Genomic DNA, 13,992 nt, shown 5'->3' on the forward strand with positions numbered 1-13,992 from the left:
TGTCTCCAGCAATGACTTAAACCCAGTCCTGGTCAGCAGAGCTAAAAGCTTTTGCTAGTTGATGAAGGTTCAGTGGTCTCCATGAAATCAGCTAGCAGCCTCTGTCCCGTTCTCTCAGTCAGATTGTCCACATCACAAAAGCTACCACCACTGGCGGCTCTCTACAGACCAAGCAGCCATAGAGAGTACCAATCTAATATTTAGAGATGATGCCCTTATGAGGGGAAAAAAGGCATTATTTGCTGGACACAGCACAGGTTTGAGTTACTAGAGCCAGTGCTGTTGCTCTCCCACGAGCAGACATGGTACAGCACTTTACGCTTTCTGCCTGAGACGAAGAGTTGTACATCTGCTTAACTCCAACAGCTTTTGCCTACGTATGTATCAAGTCAAACGAGACCCACTTTGGAAGAAAAGGGGTAACTAAAGCACAAACACCAGATTTCAGCAGAAATATAGTCCTCTCTGGGAACACTGAGAAATGTCTTAACATTTCATTTCCTTTAGGCAGTGTCAGGCTGCATTTTGTGGAGCAAGCAATATCATGAGCCATGCCAACTCTGCAAAGCCCAGATCCAAGGCCAAAGTCCCACAGTGCTCCATATGCGATCAGTTGGGAGCAGGGCCCCATGAGGGCTGTGAACACCGACACAGGACAGAAGTGCCTGCCTCATTAACTGACATTTTGACTCAAACAAGACAAACCATCAGAGAACTAGTGGCCTGGATGGGCATTTGGGTAACAGAGGTGCAGATTAAGCCAACAGTCCAGAATTAAATCCACATCTCCCAAATCAAGGTCTAGCATCTTGGCCACTTCTCTGCAGAGCACCAGGATTTCGCTTCTTCCAGCATAGCAGCTACAACCAAGAGACTTACTCTTACACAACTACATCCACTTTGTATAACCTATGACTGTGCAAGGCCATAAGAAGCTCTCAAGGCACAAGTATTTGGAGGACACCTTCACCATAACTTCCACAGTTCCCAGGTGCAAAGTGCTTTTCGCTTTCTATGCAACTTCAAATGAGACTAAAGGAGGAGGAAAAACAGCATTAATCCCAATTCTGTTGAGATTAGGCTAGATAAAGAGCAGCTGTGGACAAATGCAAGCAATTTTTTGTCCTGCTGCTAGAGATCTAATTGGAGATAATATCCACAGCAGAAACAGCCAGTGCATAAAGAATCAGAAGTAATGTCCATTCTGTGACCAAAACAACTCACACAAAGCTTGCAAAACCCATAGGAGCAAATCTGACACTCCCATCTCCACAACTTTCAAGAAGTCAAAAAACTTATGACATCTACTGGAGCTCTAGGAAAGAGGGAACTGCCACCCAAACAATGATAATTCTACAGGAATAACAGTATTGCTCTTTTAAAGTAATCTTTTAACCTGAAGAGCCTGAACTAAGGTACAAAAAGGTGCTATGAAAAGCATTAGCAGCACAGAGAGTTCAAGCAACTCACCTGAGGCCACAAGCAAAGCAAAAGCAGAGATGAGAATATAACCACCAGATCCCACAGGTGTCTCCAGGTTCAAGCACTGCTAGACTGTAGCAATCACAAGCAATGCAGGATCAGCAGTGGAGGTGTGAGCTTTGAACCTACAGCCTGCTGCCTGGGACACGGGAACGTTATCAGTGGAGCCACACAGACACTAAAAGCAAGTCTTTCATAACCTCCCCACAGAGGACATTTCTCTCCCATTTGCCAAATGACTATCGGACACCAAGTTTCCTATCCCATCTAAAAAGTCATTCAGTGAGAAGTGCTTTCCTCTTCAAAATCACCCAGGTCACGTCACAGGGTTTACACTGACTCCTTGTTGCTAACTGTGTGATTGGAGAGCTTCTGGGTCAGCAGGCAAGAATTTAATTAGGACCACAAACAACAATATTTGGGTGGCAATTCTTGGCAAGATCCTCTACTAGTTGACATCATGTTACACACACTGACTACCTGGCCTTAGGTTAGGTAGTAAACAGGTTCTGGCCTTGTTCTCCAGTGCTTACTAATACTGAAAGCAACTAGTACATTGCTTTCAACACGGCCATCCACCTGCCCTCTAAATAACAATGATTTGTGTGACAGACACACTTTAAGATCCACCTTCATGATAATCCACAACCAGTTTAACTAATTTTCCCTCCTTGAGGAGCACATCACGTTTTGTAAAACTAATATTAGAGGACAGTGCCAAAACATCAAGGAAGATGATGAAACAGTCTCATGGAATCCCTCTAGCCACCTGCCACCTCTGGTCCAGACAAAATCAAGACACATGGTGTCTCACTCATCCACAGGATCCTAAGGCAGCATGCACACAGCTACAAAACACTGAATAAATGACTTCCCTTTGTTATCTAAGGGGGCCCAACCTCACAGAAGATTTGAGACAACCAGTGGAAAAGGACTCCTCCTTTTAGCACAGGCTGACAATAAAATACCTATTCACAACCTGCTTTAACTGCTGCTATTAAAACAACTAGTGACATAACCCAAGCCTAATGCTAGGTTCTGCTTGCTGCATTAGGTACTACACAGAGAAAGGAGCCTGAATCTTGCTCTGGCAAGAGTTGGAACTAATATAACTAATATATACTCATGTTAGGGGCAGAAATCTGGCTTCCCAACTATTTAGGCAAAATGGCAAGGGGTTTCTAAAGGTATTTAGCCTTGGCACTAGGACCGAGCAAATGGATTTTCCGAAAGTCAGTATATTATGTCCTGAGCCTTTCTGAATGCTCCACTATGAACAGCTGAGCAGATGATCATTTTGAAAGACCTGGCCTAGAATTAACATAATGAGCACTGAAATCCCAGGCCCTGAACTCTTCAGAGTATCCGTCTTCCCTCTTCTGTCAAGGCCAAACTCCTAAGATGTATTTCTGGGCCACAGGTGGGCCCACCGCTACCAATCAGAAATAAACCATAGGGGACAGTTTCCCAAAGAGTCAAGCACCAGCTTACAAAGTACTCCATAATACAAATTGGACTACGTTTTCCAAAGTCCTCAATGCCTCCTTAGACGTTTACACAAAGCCACACTTTCAGAAATGGCTGGTGTTTTATAAGCTTCCCTTGTGACACAACATGCCAAAAGCTGTTTTGAAAACCTGCCCCAGGTCACAGGGGAGCAATATCTGCCTACCAGGATGACCACAACAACTGGTTCTCATTACTCCTAGCATGCTCAAAAGGCTCGTTGGTGAAAACAAGCGCAGCTCCAATGCAGTGGAAGATGTCAAGCTTGCATGCACCACAGCTGGACTGACCCAAAGAAAAGCACGCGCAAGAGACTGTAGCATGCACTTAGGCAAGAAGAATTGCTTAAATGTCAAGTATAACACCCAAGATGAAATGCAGTCATCTATTTTACAAAAAAACAGCTTCCACTGGAAGGTTGTGAAATACTTGAAGCATTTCAACTTTCAACATTACACTGAACGTCCCCTACTTTCCCCATACAAAAAAAGCCAAAATCTAGTCCATTCTTTGGCAAAAACAAACACAAAAGCTGATTTGCTTTATCACGGCCAATGTCCAAAAATCCATAGTCCATATTAGCAGCTTATTTTTTATTGGCTCTCAAAGAATGAGCTCGTCTCTAGTGGAATCTAGAAATAATAGAACATTCTGCTAAAATAATAATTGCGACATTTGAGCTCAATTCATGCCATTAAGCTTTGATCTCTGAGCAACTATAGTATCGTCAGTACAGAGTCTGCAAAAAGCTGTGTTACACAGTCTCAGTCACTTTTTCCAGCTGATGACGCATCCTGTTTAAGGACATTATCTTTGCAACTAGGAAAAAGGGTGAAGCATTTCACATTGCAAAAGGTACTTTTCTGCTTGGCAGCAACCTCGACGGGGAGAAGGAAGACAGGGCTCCCCCAAGAAAGTCATCAGCCTCATCAACTTTCAGGAAAAGAAATCCACGAGCTCAGAGGGTGTTAGGACAGAAACACTTTTGACCACCACCCCTTCCACAGCATATCCTGGTCACTGAATCGCTTTAGACAAAGCAGCCATAGATCTGGTTTAACAAAGTGTAACACTGATAGGTGCTCCACGATCCTACTGCAGAGTGGCTGGAGCATCACTGGCATGCTTGTATCTTCTATTGAGCAAAGTTACCAAGCCTTGCAGCTTTGCCATCACATTCATAAGGATTTTTTTGGAAAGGAGTGTCTTCTCCTTCATCCTGATTTTGTAACTTGCTCTTCATCTTGGGAGAAGACAAGGACACAAACTGTGCCCAGTACAAGATTAAACTGCAGTTTGAGGTGTATGCCTACCCTGTAACATCAAAAGAAACTTTACAGTTATTTTCCTCTTCATCTTTGCCATTTGGGACCATCGTGCCATAAACCAGCGCGTGTGTTCAGTAACAGAGCAGAACACAACATGGCTTATACTGTAGAAAACATCCCAGTTGTGCTTTTGAGATTCACTGGCATAAAGAATAAGCTGTCTGTTAAGCTTGGTATCTACACAACTGCACTGCTCTCTGTGGCATAGGTACAAGTAACAGCAGCTGAAACAAAAATATTCCTGAACTATGCAGAGAAACATCAGCCAAGAAAAAGCCTCTAGCACAATGAAAGGAAATGACATTGAAAAAAGCAATAAACTGGCAAAGGCAGCATTTAGCAGCCATTGTCAGCTTGAGCAGTTTGATCCTTTATAGCCTACAACAGACAGGGCCAGAACAAGACCTCAGCTCCCACATGGCTACCATCTAACGGTACAGATTTGGAAGCTAATAATTCACTAAAGTGATAAACAGATGTCCAAGTACTTTTGAAAGCAGTGAGCGTCAGCTAAGAAGAGGAATGAATTTCTGATCAATCTTGGCAACAAATATAGAGTTCAATAACCACTTATCTCTAAAGTTATTCATAGAAGAATATGAAAACAGTTGGCACACATGATAAGAAGGAAGCCCACGTGCCTGCTGTGGCACAGGGCAGCTAGCTGGGAGCACTGCCAGAAAGCACCTGCCTATCTTCCCTGTTTTGCCTGATCCACAGAGGAAACAGTTGCTCTACACACTTGATATTCTTTAGCTCCAGCTGTACAACCCATACTCCTGCCGCTGAAGCTTCAATCCTTAAGGTCAGCATGACAGTTAACATACATGCAAAGCAGGCTAACGTATGCCTATTTTAACATCATACACAGACAGATCTAAGAAAGAAGGATGACAGAATTTGTTCATGACCTAAGCTACATCTCATTATGCCGAAGAATTCAGGACAGAGCTCCGTTAGTTTGCTCCAATAGTTTCAAGGGACCAAGCACAGAGGTGAAGAGCTGTGGTCTACTCGGTTTCAACCAAACGACTCAGAACAGAAAACACTTCAGGTAAGCGCAGAAGTGGCATGAAATGCCAAAAGGAAAAGCAATAAGCTTGCAAAAGAGAAATGTAAACAAAAGTTTTGAAAGTTTTTAATGGATATAGGATCCAAAACATACTTTTTTTTTTTGTTGAGCTTAGGATATCCTTAGTGGTGCTGAGAAAGTTCCACTGGAGTCAAAGCATACTCTGACAATCCAGTTGACTGCAATTATGTCTAGTTTTTTTATATAAACACAATTGGCAAGATAGATGTAGTGGTGTGGAACATTAAAAGCATGTCAGAAGAACTGGGAATGAAGCTCTGGAAGACATGGCAATCAGGAGAACAAAAAAAAATAACCTGCGAAAAATAAGATGTGAAGAAATCTGAAAACAGATGGTGTACAGGTGATGGTTATCAGTTTGCTAAAAGAAGGAAGCGAGTCCAGATCTCTCCAAAGACAGTAGAAAAACTCCTATTGCTTACTTTAGGATGAATATTTAAATATAGGTTTGAGAGAGCTGGGAAACAAAGTAGTAAGAATTGCTACTCTGATTTAACAGGGTAAAGAGTAATTAAAATATCGAAAATATTTTAAAACAAAGAAATTAGATAAAAAGTATATTGCCCGTTCGTAGAACAAAAATACAAATGCAGGATTGATTTAGTTTCTTAAATAGGAACATTTCATTTAGCGGAGGAGTAGATTTTGAACTTTGAGTCCTGTACTGCTACCAGAATGAAACGTCCATGCGTCTGTGCTCAGAAAAGGTTGGTGCTGCTTTATTGTTTGGATGAGGTGAGTTTTGGGGTTTTTTAATCCATTCAAATTTGGTCCTAACTCTGCTTCTATCGGCAGCCATAGCCAAACTCTTCTTATGGGAGCATAATTACAATATGGGGAAGAAGAAAAAAAGCCATCAACAGATCCCCAGAATATCAATATATTCCCTATGAATACAGCTCTCAGACAAAAGAATACGTATGATAAATTGCTTGTTTCTTTTGAAGGCACAAAAATTTGCCTGGAAAAGCAGATGTTACATCTGAAAACCTGGGACTTAAACCCAGGTTGCTGACACTAGCAACACAGCCTATAGTCTTTAAAAAGATGCGTTAGCTGCTGCAGGTAAGAAAAAAAACATACTTTCACTTCTACCATGAAGAGTATAAACTTTTGTCATGTCATTGTTATAACAACAGTGAAAGAAGATAAGAGGAAACAGAGGCAAGTCATCACAAGAAGATGGGCACAGGTGCTGGGAACCAGGTTCTCCCAGTCCCTAGTCATGCTCTTGTCACCTACACCACCACTGCTCTGAGACTTTCCACATGGCCTAATTTTGGCTTTTACTAAGCTAACAACCAAGAATGCTAATGAGTATTGGTTGCATGGTTTGCTTGCCTGCTCCCAGTAACAATCATTCACTTGGAAATGGGCTAGTAAAACTGCAGATTGTTTCAGGGAGCCAAGCGAGTAGGGTAGTAACAGGTTTTGGCCACCTCCATCTTCCACACGGCCCTGCCTGCTATTTGCTAAAAAGGAAACCAGACCTCCAGAACGATCTCTGAACCGTGTGGTCAGAGGCTCTGACTTTGTTTGTTCTTTCCCAGAGAATGACCCTGCTATCTAGCCCAAACCAGAACAGTCTTGGAAAGGCTCTTTTGCTCTCCTTTTTCTGTCTAATACCAATTGTTCCCTAACAAAGTTAGCATAATGCAAACCAATCTCATTGCATTAGATAAAACTCTGCTAAGCAACACTCCTCCAGAAAATAACAGAAGAGGAAAAAGGTCAGCTTGTATGTGGATATTTATGCCATTCAAACTGATGTGCATTATTATTATCTATGATCAAGCTTTTTCACTAGTAACCCAATGAATAAAGACCTGAATGCTCCCATTTTTCCTACAGTGTTAGCCTGTTGTGTCAGGAAAGCTGCATCAACAGTTTTCCATCCTACTCTGTATTGCTGTCAGTCCTTGAGGCAAGCTCACATGCTTTTTCCCCCCAATGACAAATGCTAAAAAAGACAGGACTAGCTTTGCTGCCACCTATTTTAAAGAAACAGAGCAAAAAAAATAGAGAACAGGGTACTCCCGTCCATAGTTCAAATCACGGTAATTCTTCTGAGTTGCTCTGTATGACTTGTGTATGACCAATAGAAATACAAGACATGTAGCTTCAGAACATGAAATATTTTAACTTTTTTGTGGTGATCATCTTTTGAACACTACAAGTAGAGTCTTACCATGGTATTTTTAATCTATACTCTTAATATCAGTAACTGCAGATATGCGTGCTTGTTAACTACACAGAAAACTTTAAAGCATTCAGGATTCAAATCCTCAGCCGGCATAAATATGACAATCTCAGAAAGAGTGAATTTCTACCATGTCAGACCTGGAGAAAGTGGGTAGAGCCCTAGCTGCCTCAGATGAACAAGAAAAATATGTCATATGTATAAATATGTTTTATTAAACAGTAGGTCCTGACTCTAGCCCCTCTCACAGCAGGAGTCATCAAGAATAACCAGCTTTTGAGAAACACGCTGGTGTTTGGTCAGCCATGGCCTCTGGACTTATTTCAGGATTTGGTGTGTTGCCCAGCCTAGGAGACCTATATAAACACCAAGGGTGCTTGCTCCGAGGTTACTTAAACAAAGTGGTAGTCTGGTTCCCCTTCTGCTCCACTCCCGTCATCATCTTTGTGCTGGCACCAGTGCTCACAAAGCCATGAGAAGACTCTGAACACACGATGCTGGGCAGGGGCGGGGCAGAAATCACCAAGCAAAAAGAAGAGAGTTTGTTCTCAATTACCCACCCTGGGTTGGTGAACTCCAGTGCTGGCACAGAGGATGAAACAGATGGGGAGAGAAAAGAGAACGGGCAGTCGGGGGAAAATGAAGCAGGTCCATTACTAGCTCAGTAGCAACCTTCAATTACTCTGGATTAAACTTCTGAAGAAACCACACCCTAAGAAATATAGTGCCTGCACGGTGCAACGCATGTGATAAACACTAGCGGAGCTGATCACGTCTGGCCACAGATGGCTGAGTTCAGTACTGATCCTCCTCCTGCTCTGTCTTTGTGGGTCTAACTCTGCCAGGTGAACTCAATGGTGACACAACAGGCTTGCAGAGATGAAGGCAAGGGAAGACTTGCTTTTGGAATTGTGTATATTACACTTGATTAATACGTGAGAATGCTGCAGCCCAGAATCTGCACAGAAGGTCCACAGCCACTTTCCTCAAGTCACTGAGGCTTATTCCTGAATCACAGCAGACTGTTTTACCGTTGCACAGCCAGGGGGAAGTTCAGCCTAAGGAATACTAGAGAAAAGGCTACTCCTGGAACAGAGGCCAAAATAATTTTACTGACCTTTTTTTAAACTCATGGCATTTCATCTTCTGCAGTTCAGCATTTCACCAGGAGCCACTCTTTATCTACACCGCGATGGCAGATGCCGAATTTGGTGCTGGACCAAGTCTCTGCTCACACCAATAGCATTGAGCTACACTTGGTTTTGAAAACAAATTTAGCATTACAAAAAAGGTTTGCCAGCAGCTGCCTGTGGCAAACTGATTTATAAACGTGCCTCAATCTCACTGGGTGAAGAGACCATTAAGAAACTTTCAACATACCTGCTTGCACTGCTATGCAGCTGTATTCAGAGGGAATTTGGAATTGATATCCAAAAGATTACCACGACTCCTACAAACACCAAAATCTTACATATAGCTGCACCCGAGGGGTTTGTTTCACATAAATATCATATGGCTAAGCATACTTCAGCAGCAACTTATCAGGAGAAAGTTATTGTGAATGGTTGGGGCTAGTTGCTTGATTATTACGCTCTAACCCCAGATGACAGCAATTGTGACCTCTTGCAAACCAGAGGCCATCGGATATCTCCTCGAGCATAAAAACCACCAATTTTTATTATTTTTTAAAGCTAGGCATTCTCAACTTAACAGGTTCACCGTAAGTTCTACCATACAGCTCTTGCCTTCCACGCTACCAAACTTTTATCCACGCTTTGTCAAGAGTTGACTTCTAATTCTTACCATAATCAGCCCTACAAATTATGATTACAAGAGAAACAAGGTGCTCCATGTCACAAGTAAAGGCATCAGACTCCTGCCCTCACTTGTCCAGACCATATCAGATACAGACTGTATCACACCACGCTTACATAAATCAAAATTCAAATTTGTACAATGAATTGTGAAGACCCACCAACAGCATTTGTATCTGTTACATCAGTAACAGACTGCAGAGTCCCAGGTAGCACCCATTTGGCTTAACAGCTTACAGGGACATTACAGAATCACGGACTGATCTGTGTTACAGGAAAGTCTCAGCACACACTGCCATTCCCACTTGTTAGGGAGGCAAACTGTGCCACAACAGCCAAGCACAAAAAGCATTTGCGCTGAATGTTTACTACCATGACCCCCTTTCAAAACTGAGTGAGACTGCTCCATTACAAAAGCCTTTCAACGCAAGCTTGGCCATCTGTTGTTAATGGAACATCCTCAAGACATGGCTGTTCTCTGCAGTACAAGCACCAACTCATTTTCAAAGGCACCCCCAAAATGAATTTTAATGTGTTAATCCATACCACTAATTTTCAAGGAAGTCCAACTCATCTTTAGGCTTCCATTTAGAACATATTTACAAGTATGTAAGCACATGTTTACATCCCTCTGGCTTCAGTAAGGTCTATTCCAACACACTAAAGATCAACTTTGATCCTCCAAGTAAGTTATTTGTACAACCTTAAAATCTCCAAGGCCAACAGCTGGGGGAAAGGGAGGGGGACACTCCTGGTTTATGTTTAAAACAGGCAAAAATACTGTTCAATATGAACTTTTAATTCAGAATTGGAGTATCTTTCCTGATACATTTTAAGCACCTGGGCAGTCGTGCACCTCCAGAACTAAGCAGCAGTATTTTTTAACAGGCTGATAATAGGTTGTAATGTAGCAGTCCAGACTTAACAGCAGTCTGGCACACAGAAGCAAGATTTGTTGCGTGCAACTGAACCTCCTGCCCATCACAAAAGCGGCCAGATCGATCTTTTACTTTTACACTCCCCCTCATCCCAAGGCCCTCCCCTCCCCTCTCCCCCCACGACTTTACAGGATTCACGCAGGAGTGAAGCAGATGAAAACCCTCCCGTTATCTTCTAGCACCCACCAGGGCTGGAAGAGGCGGCGGTAAGGTGAGCCACCCTACGCGAGCGCTGCCAAGTCAGAGTCGCCTCGCTCAGGATAAGCTAAAATAAAATAATTATAAAAAAAAAAATAAGCACACACACAGAAACCCCCACTATTAGCCCCTTCCCGATCCCCCGCTACCCCATAAGCCATCCTCCGAGCCACGCTCCTGACACGGTGGGCACAGCGAGCGGCACCACGCCGGAAAACAAAACAGAACAAACCCCACTTATTCGCTTTTTTCCTCTCGCTACATGCCGCCTGCTCCAGCCGGAGCGGGGACAAGCGGGGAAGCTTTCCCCGACAGCTGCCCGCGGCGCGTCCTCCCCGCCGCCGCCGCCGCCGCCTACCTCCCCGGCCGGCAGCCGCCGCCGTCGGTCCCGCGGGGAGCCGAGCCGAGCCGAGCCGCGCCGTCGCCTCCGCTCCGCGCTGCGCTCCGCGCTCCCCGCTCCGCTCCCCCCGCTCCGCTCCCGGCCCCGCTCCCGCTGCCGGGCGCCCGGCTCCCGCAGCGCCTCTTATAGGGCGGCGCGGAGGTGCCCGTGGCGGGGCCGCCCGCCCCTTCCACGGCCGGGGCCGCCCAGGAGTCTGCTTTTCCCCTTCCCCGTGCCTCTGGTGTCCTCTCTCCCTTTTGTCTTTTTTTTTTTCCTCTTTCCTTCCTTCTTTTTCCTCTCTCCTTTCCTCCCCCCCCCCCCTTTTTTATGCCTTTTCCCCCGCAGCGGCTGCTGTTGGGGGGGGGGGGGGGGAGGCGGGGACGCGGCGATTTGCATGTGGGCGTGCACATCGCAGCCAAAAACAAACTGCGGGGTTGTCTATGTCCGCCCCGGCGCCCCCATGGCGGGACACGCGTGGCGTGGGCTAGCTGCCTTGCTTTTTGCGAAACTCCGCGCTCCCAGGTGTGTGAGAAGCATCCCAGCCCCTCGCGTCCGGCTCCCACGCCTGCCCCCCGGCCGGCCCTTCCTCAGCACCGTGGGCAGCAAGAGCAGAAACCTGGGCACCGAGTTACCTGCGAGGTCACTGTGCTCCCGCCGCCCTCAGCTCCACGCCTGCTCTGCTCCCCACATCTTCAGACTTGAGCCGGTACAAGTTGGCACAGATACATCCTCAGCTGTCCAGCTACAAAGCGTACCAAGAGCGCTGGCCTGGCAGGAATCAATCAATAATAACCAACTTCGAAGGACCAGAATTTGTCCTCCATGTCACTTATGGTAAGGAAAAGGCAAGGAACTGTGAAAGCTAACACTCTGATACTTACCCATAAATAAGGATGAATTCAGTTGTGTTAGTTCTTGGAGAAATTGACAACCATTCACAAACTTTAAAAAAAAAAATCTCAGTTTATTTTTAAAGGTTCATAGCGCCCAACTTGACTTCCTCCAAACACAAAATCCATAAACGATGGCGTGTTTTAGCTACCTGAGAAACGGCCTGTGTTATTGATCTTAGCAATTAGTAAATTCTCAGATGGCTGAAGGTGTCACAGTTCCTTGTCCTCCCAAATGGGCTCCTCCCCTAGAAACATCACCCATCACGCAACCCCTTCTGATTGTTTTGCTTGTGATATGGCAGGAGCACTTAAAAACACTGCAGTGCAATCTGTGAAACTGTAGCAGTGCATTTTCAATGCATAAAATGCTCAGTGAATGAAAACAAGTAATGCACAAAAGGCAGGCAACTCTAAATTATGGTTCCCTCTACAGACATAATGCACTGCCATTGCTCTTCTGCAGTAAAGTGGTTGATGTTATCATTCATGCTGTTAATGCTTTGCCTTATTATGAGCAATCTGGATGATACATGGTTACTGAGGGAACTGTATCTTCGAGTTTCCTGACCTGTATTTCGATACTCAGACTACCACCATTGTATTTCTTCGGGTGGCATACAAATACAAATACCTGAAAGCAAACTCCAGAGAGCTTGGAGTTATTCTGAAATAATACTATGCACTGGAGTCTCACAGATAGCAGTAGATATTCAAATTAATAATGCAGACCCTTCTACACTGAAGAAAAGCTGACACGTTCATTTCGGCACTGACCCAAGCTCCTTCCCTCAGTCACCATCTCACAGAGGGGCTCAGGGCTGGACAAAATGAAAAAGCTCCTGGTTCTGATCTTTGTTTGCCCAGTGTAGCTGCTACATAACTTCACTGACTTCAACGGATTCACTCTGTCTGTACCTTCATCTGGTTGTAAACCTGAAATAAAAATTGGGTCTTTAATGTGTAAAGGCAGCTGTGTTTTTCACCATATACTAGAGCCACACAATCTTTACACATTTCCAAATATTTATTGGATCGTAATTTTAAATTCTAAAATAAATAATTTCAGCATGTTTACTTAGAACACAGGGAGAAGTACATTTAGTTTACTATCAGCAGAGTATTATGGCTCATCCCACATAGTAAAGAGTTTGAAAGAGAGTGGGGTACACTGGATAGGGTTTTTGAAAGAATTAGTGACCTGACATCAGTGGAAACAGCGCTATGTCAATACCAAAGAGCTGAAAATTGCCCTGCTACTGGTGTCTCCTTAAACCAGCTTCCTCCAAGGAAAGTGTGGGTTTTTCCAATATCATCAGAAGGCTGGATTTTTTAAATTCTGGAAATCGGTATCTGTGCCAACTGTTAAAGCATTTGGACAACGTTTTCCAATAAAACAGCTAATAGACAGCTGTTCATGAGAAGCAAATGGAGCATTTAATTTAGTTTGCTCTGTTAAAACACCTGTAGGATAGTGGGAAATCTTTGTGCACCACTGGACAGCATTTCTCCACTTTTGCATTCTCCTGGTTGCACGACAGTGGTGTCAGGTCACTCAGAGACAAGCGCTGACAAATGGTACAAGAAGGATGACAAGGGAAGGGGGCACGGTTAGATCCGATGGCTAGGCTGTACAAACACAGTCAATAGCCACGCTGGGAATAGTTTCTAAGAATAACACTGACTATACTTATATTCGGGTGGCTTGAGTTTTCAGAGTGGATGAGCACATGCGGCTCCTATAGATTTCTCAGAGACATTTGTACCTCCCAAGTCTTACATCCACAGCAAACATTATGTTGGCTTTTGTGCCCTGTGGAAGGTGTGACAGGTTTTTGCAGGCAAAGCAGTCTCAGCCAGGGAATTCTGCTTAATTTAATTTATTGCCAATTAATTAACACAAAATTTCAACTACTGATTCAGATATTGAGGGGAAAAAAAGAAGACATAAACAATTAAACACTTAGGGAAAGACCTCTTCTCCTCCCTCCCCAAGCTCAGCTCCAGTTAAGCACCTCTCCTACCCACTTTCTAGTCTCAGGATCCCTTGCTTTCAATAGATGTTATGCTCAGTCCCTCCCAATTCCTGCTGTGAGGCACTGGGCAATGTGGAAAGTTGGAGTCAGTGTGTAATGGTTTCTTTCTGATGTTCCTTGCTTCTTAC

At 44.2% G+C, this 13,992-nt stretch overlaps 1 protein-coding gene across 3 annotated transcripts in view; it reads right to left on the reverse strand.

The window, feature by feature from the left end:
- Positions 1–10,983, reverse strand: part of ABCA1 (ATP binding cassette subfamily A member 1) — a 96,760-nt gene extending 85,777 nt beyond the window's left edge. For 2 of the 3 annotated variants that reach the window (XM_050913744.1, XM_050913742.1), the window contains exons 1-2: positions 10,918–10,978; positions 10,548–10,626 (exon numbers count right to left, since the gene is read on the reverse strand). The gene's annotated coding sequence lies outside the window, so the exon portion shown is untranslated. Of the gene's footprint in view, positions 1–10,547; positions 10,627–10,917 lie in introns of all 3 variants that reach the window. The other variant, XM_050913743.1, reaches the window with a different exon arrangement.
- Positions 10,984–13,992: the final 3,009 nt, after the last annotated feature.

Source organism: Gymnogyps californianus, chromosome Z, assembly GCF_018139145.2.
Source record: "Gymnogyps californianus isolate 813 chromosome Z, ASM1813914v2, whole genome shotgun sequence".
NCBI classification, from domain to species: domain Eukaryota; kingdom Metazoa; phylum Chordata; class Aves; order Accipitriformes; family Cathartidae; genus Gymnogyps; species Gymnogyps californianus.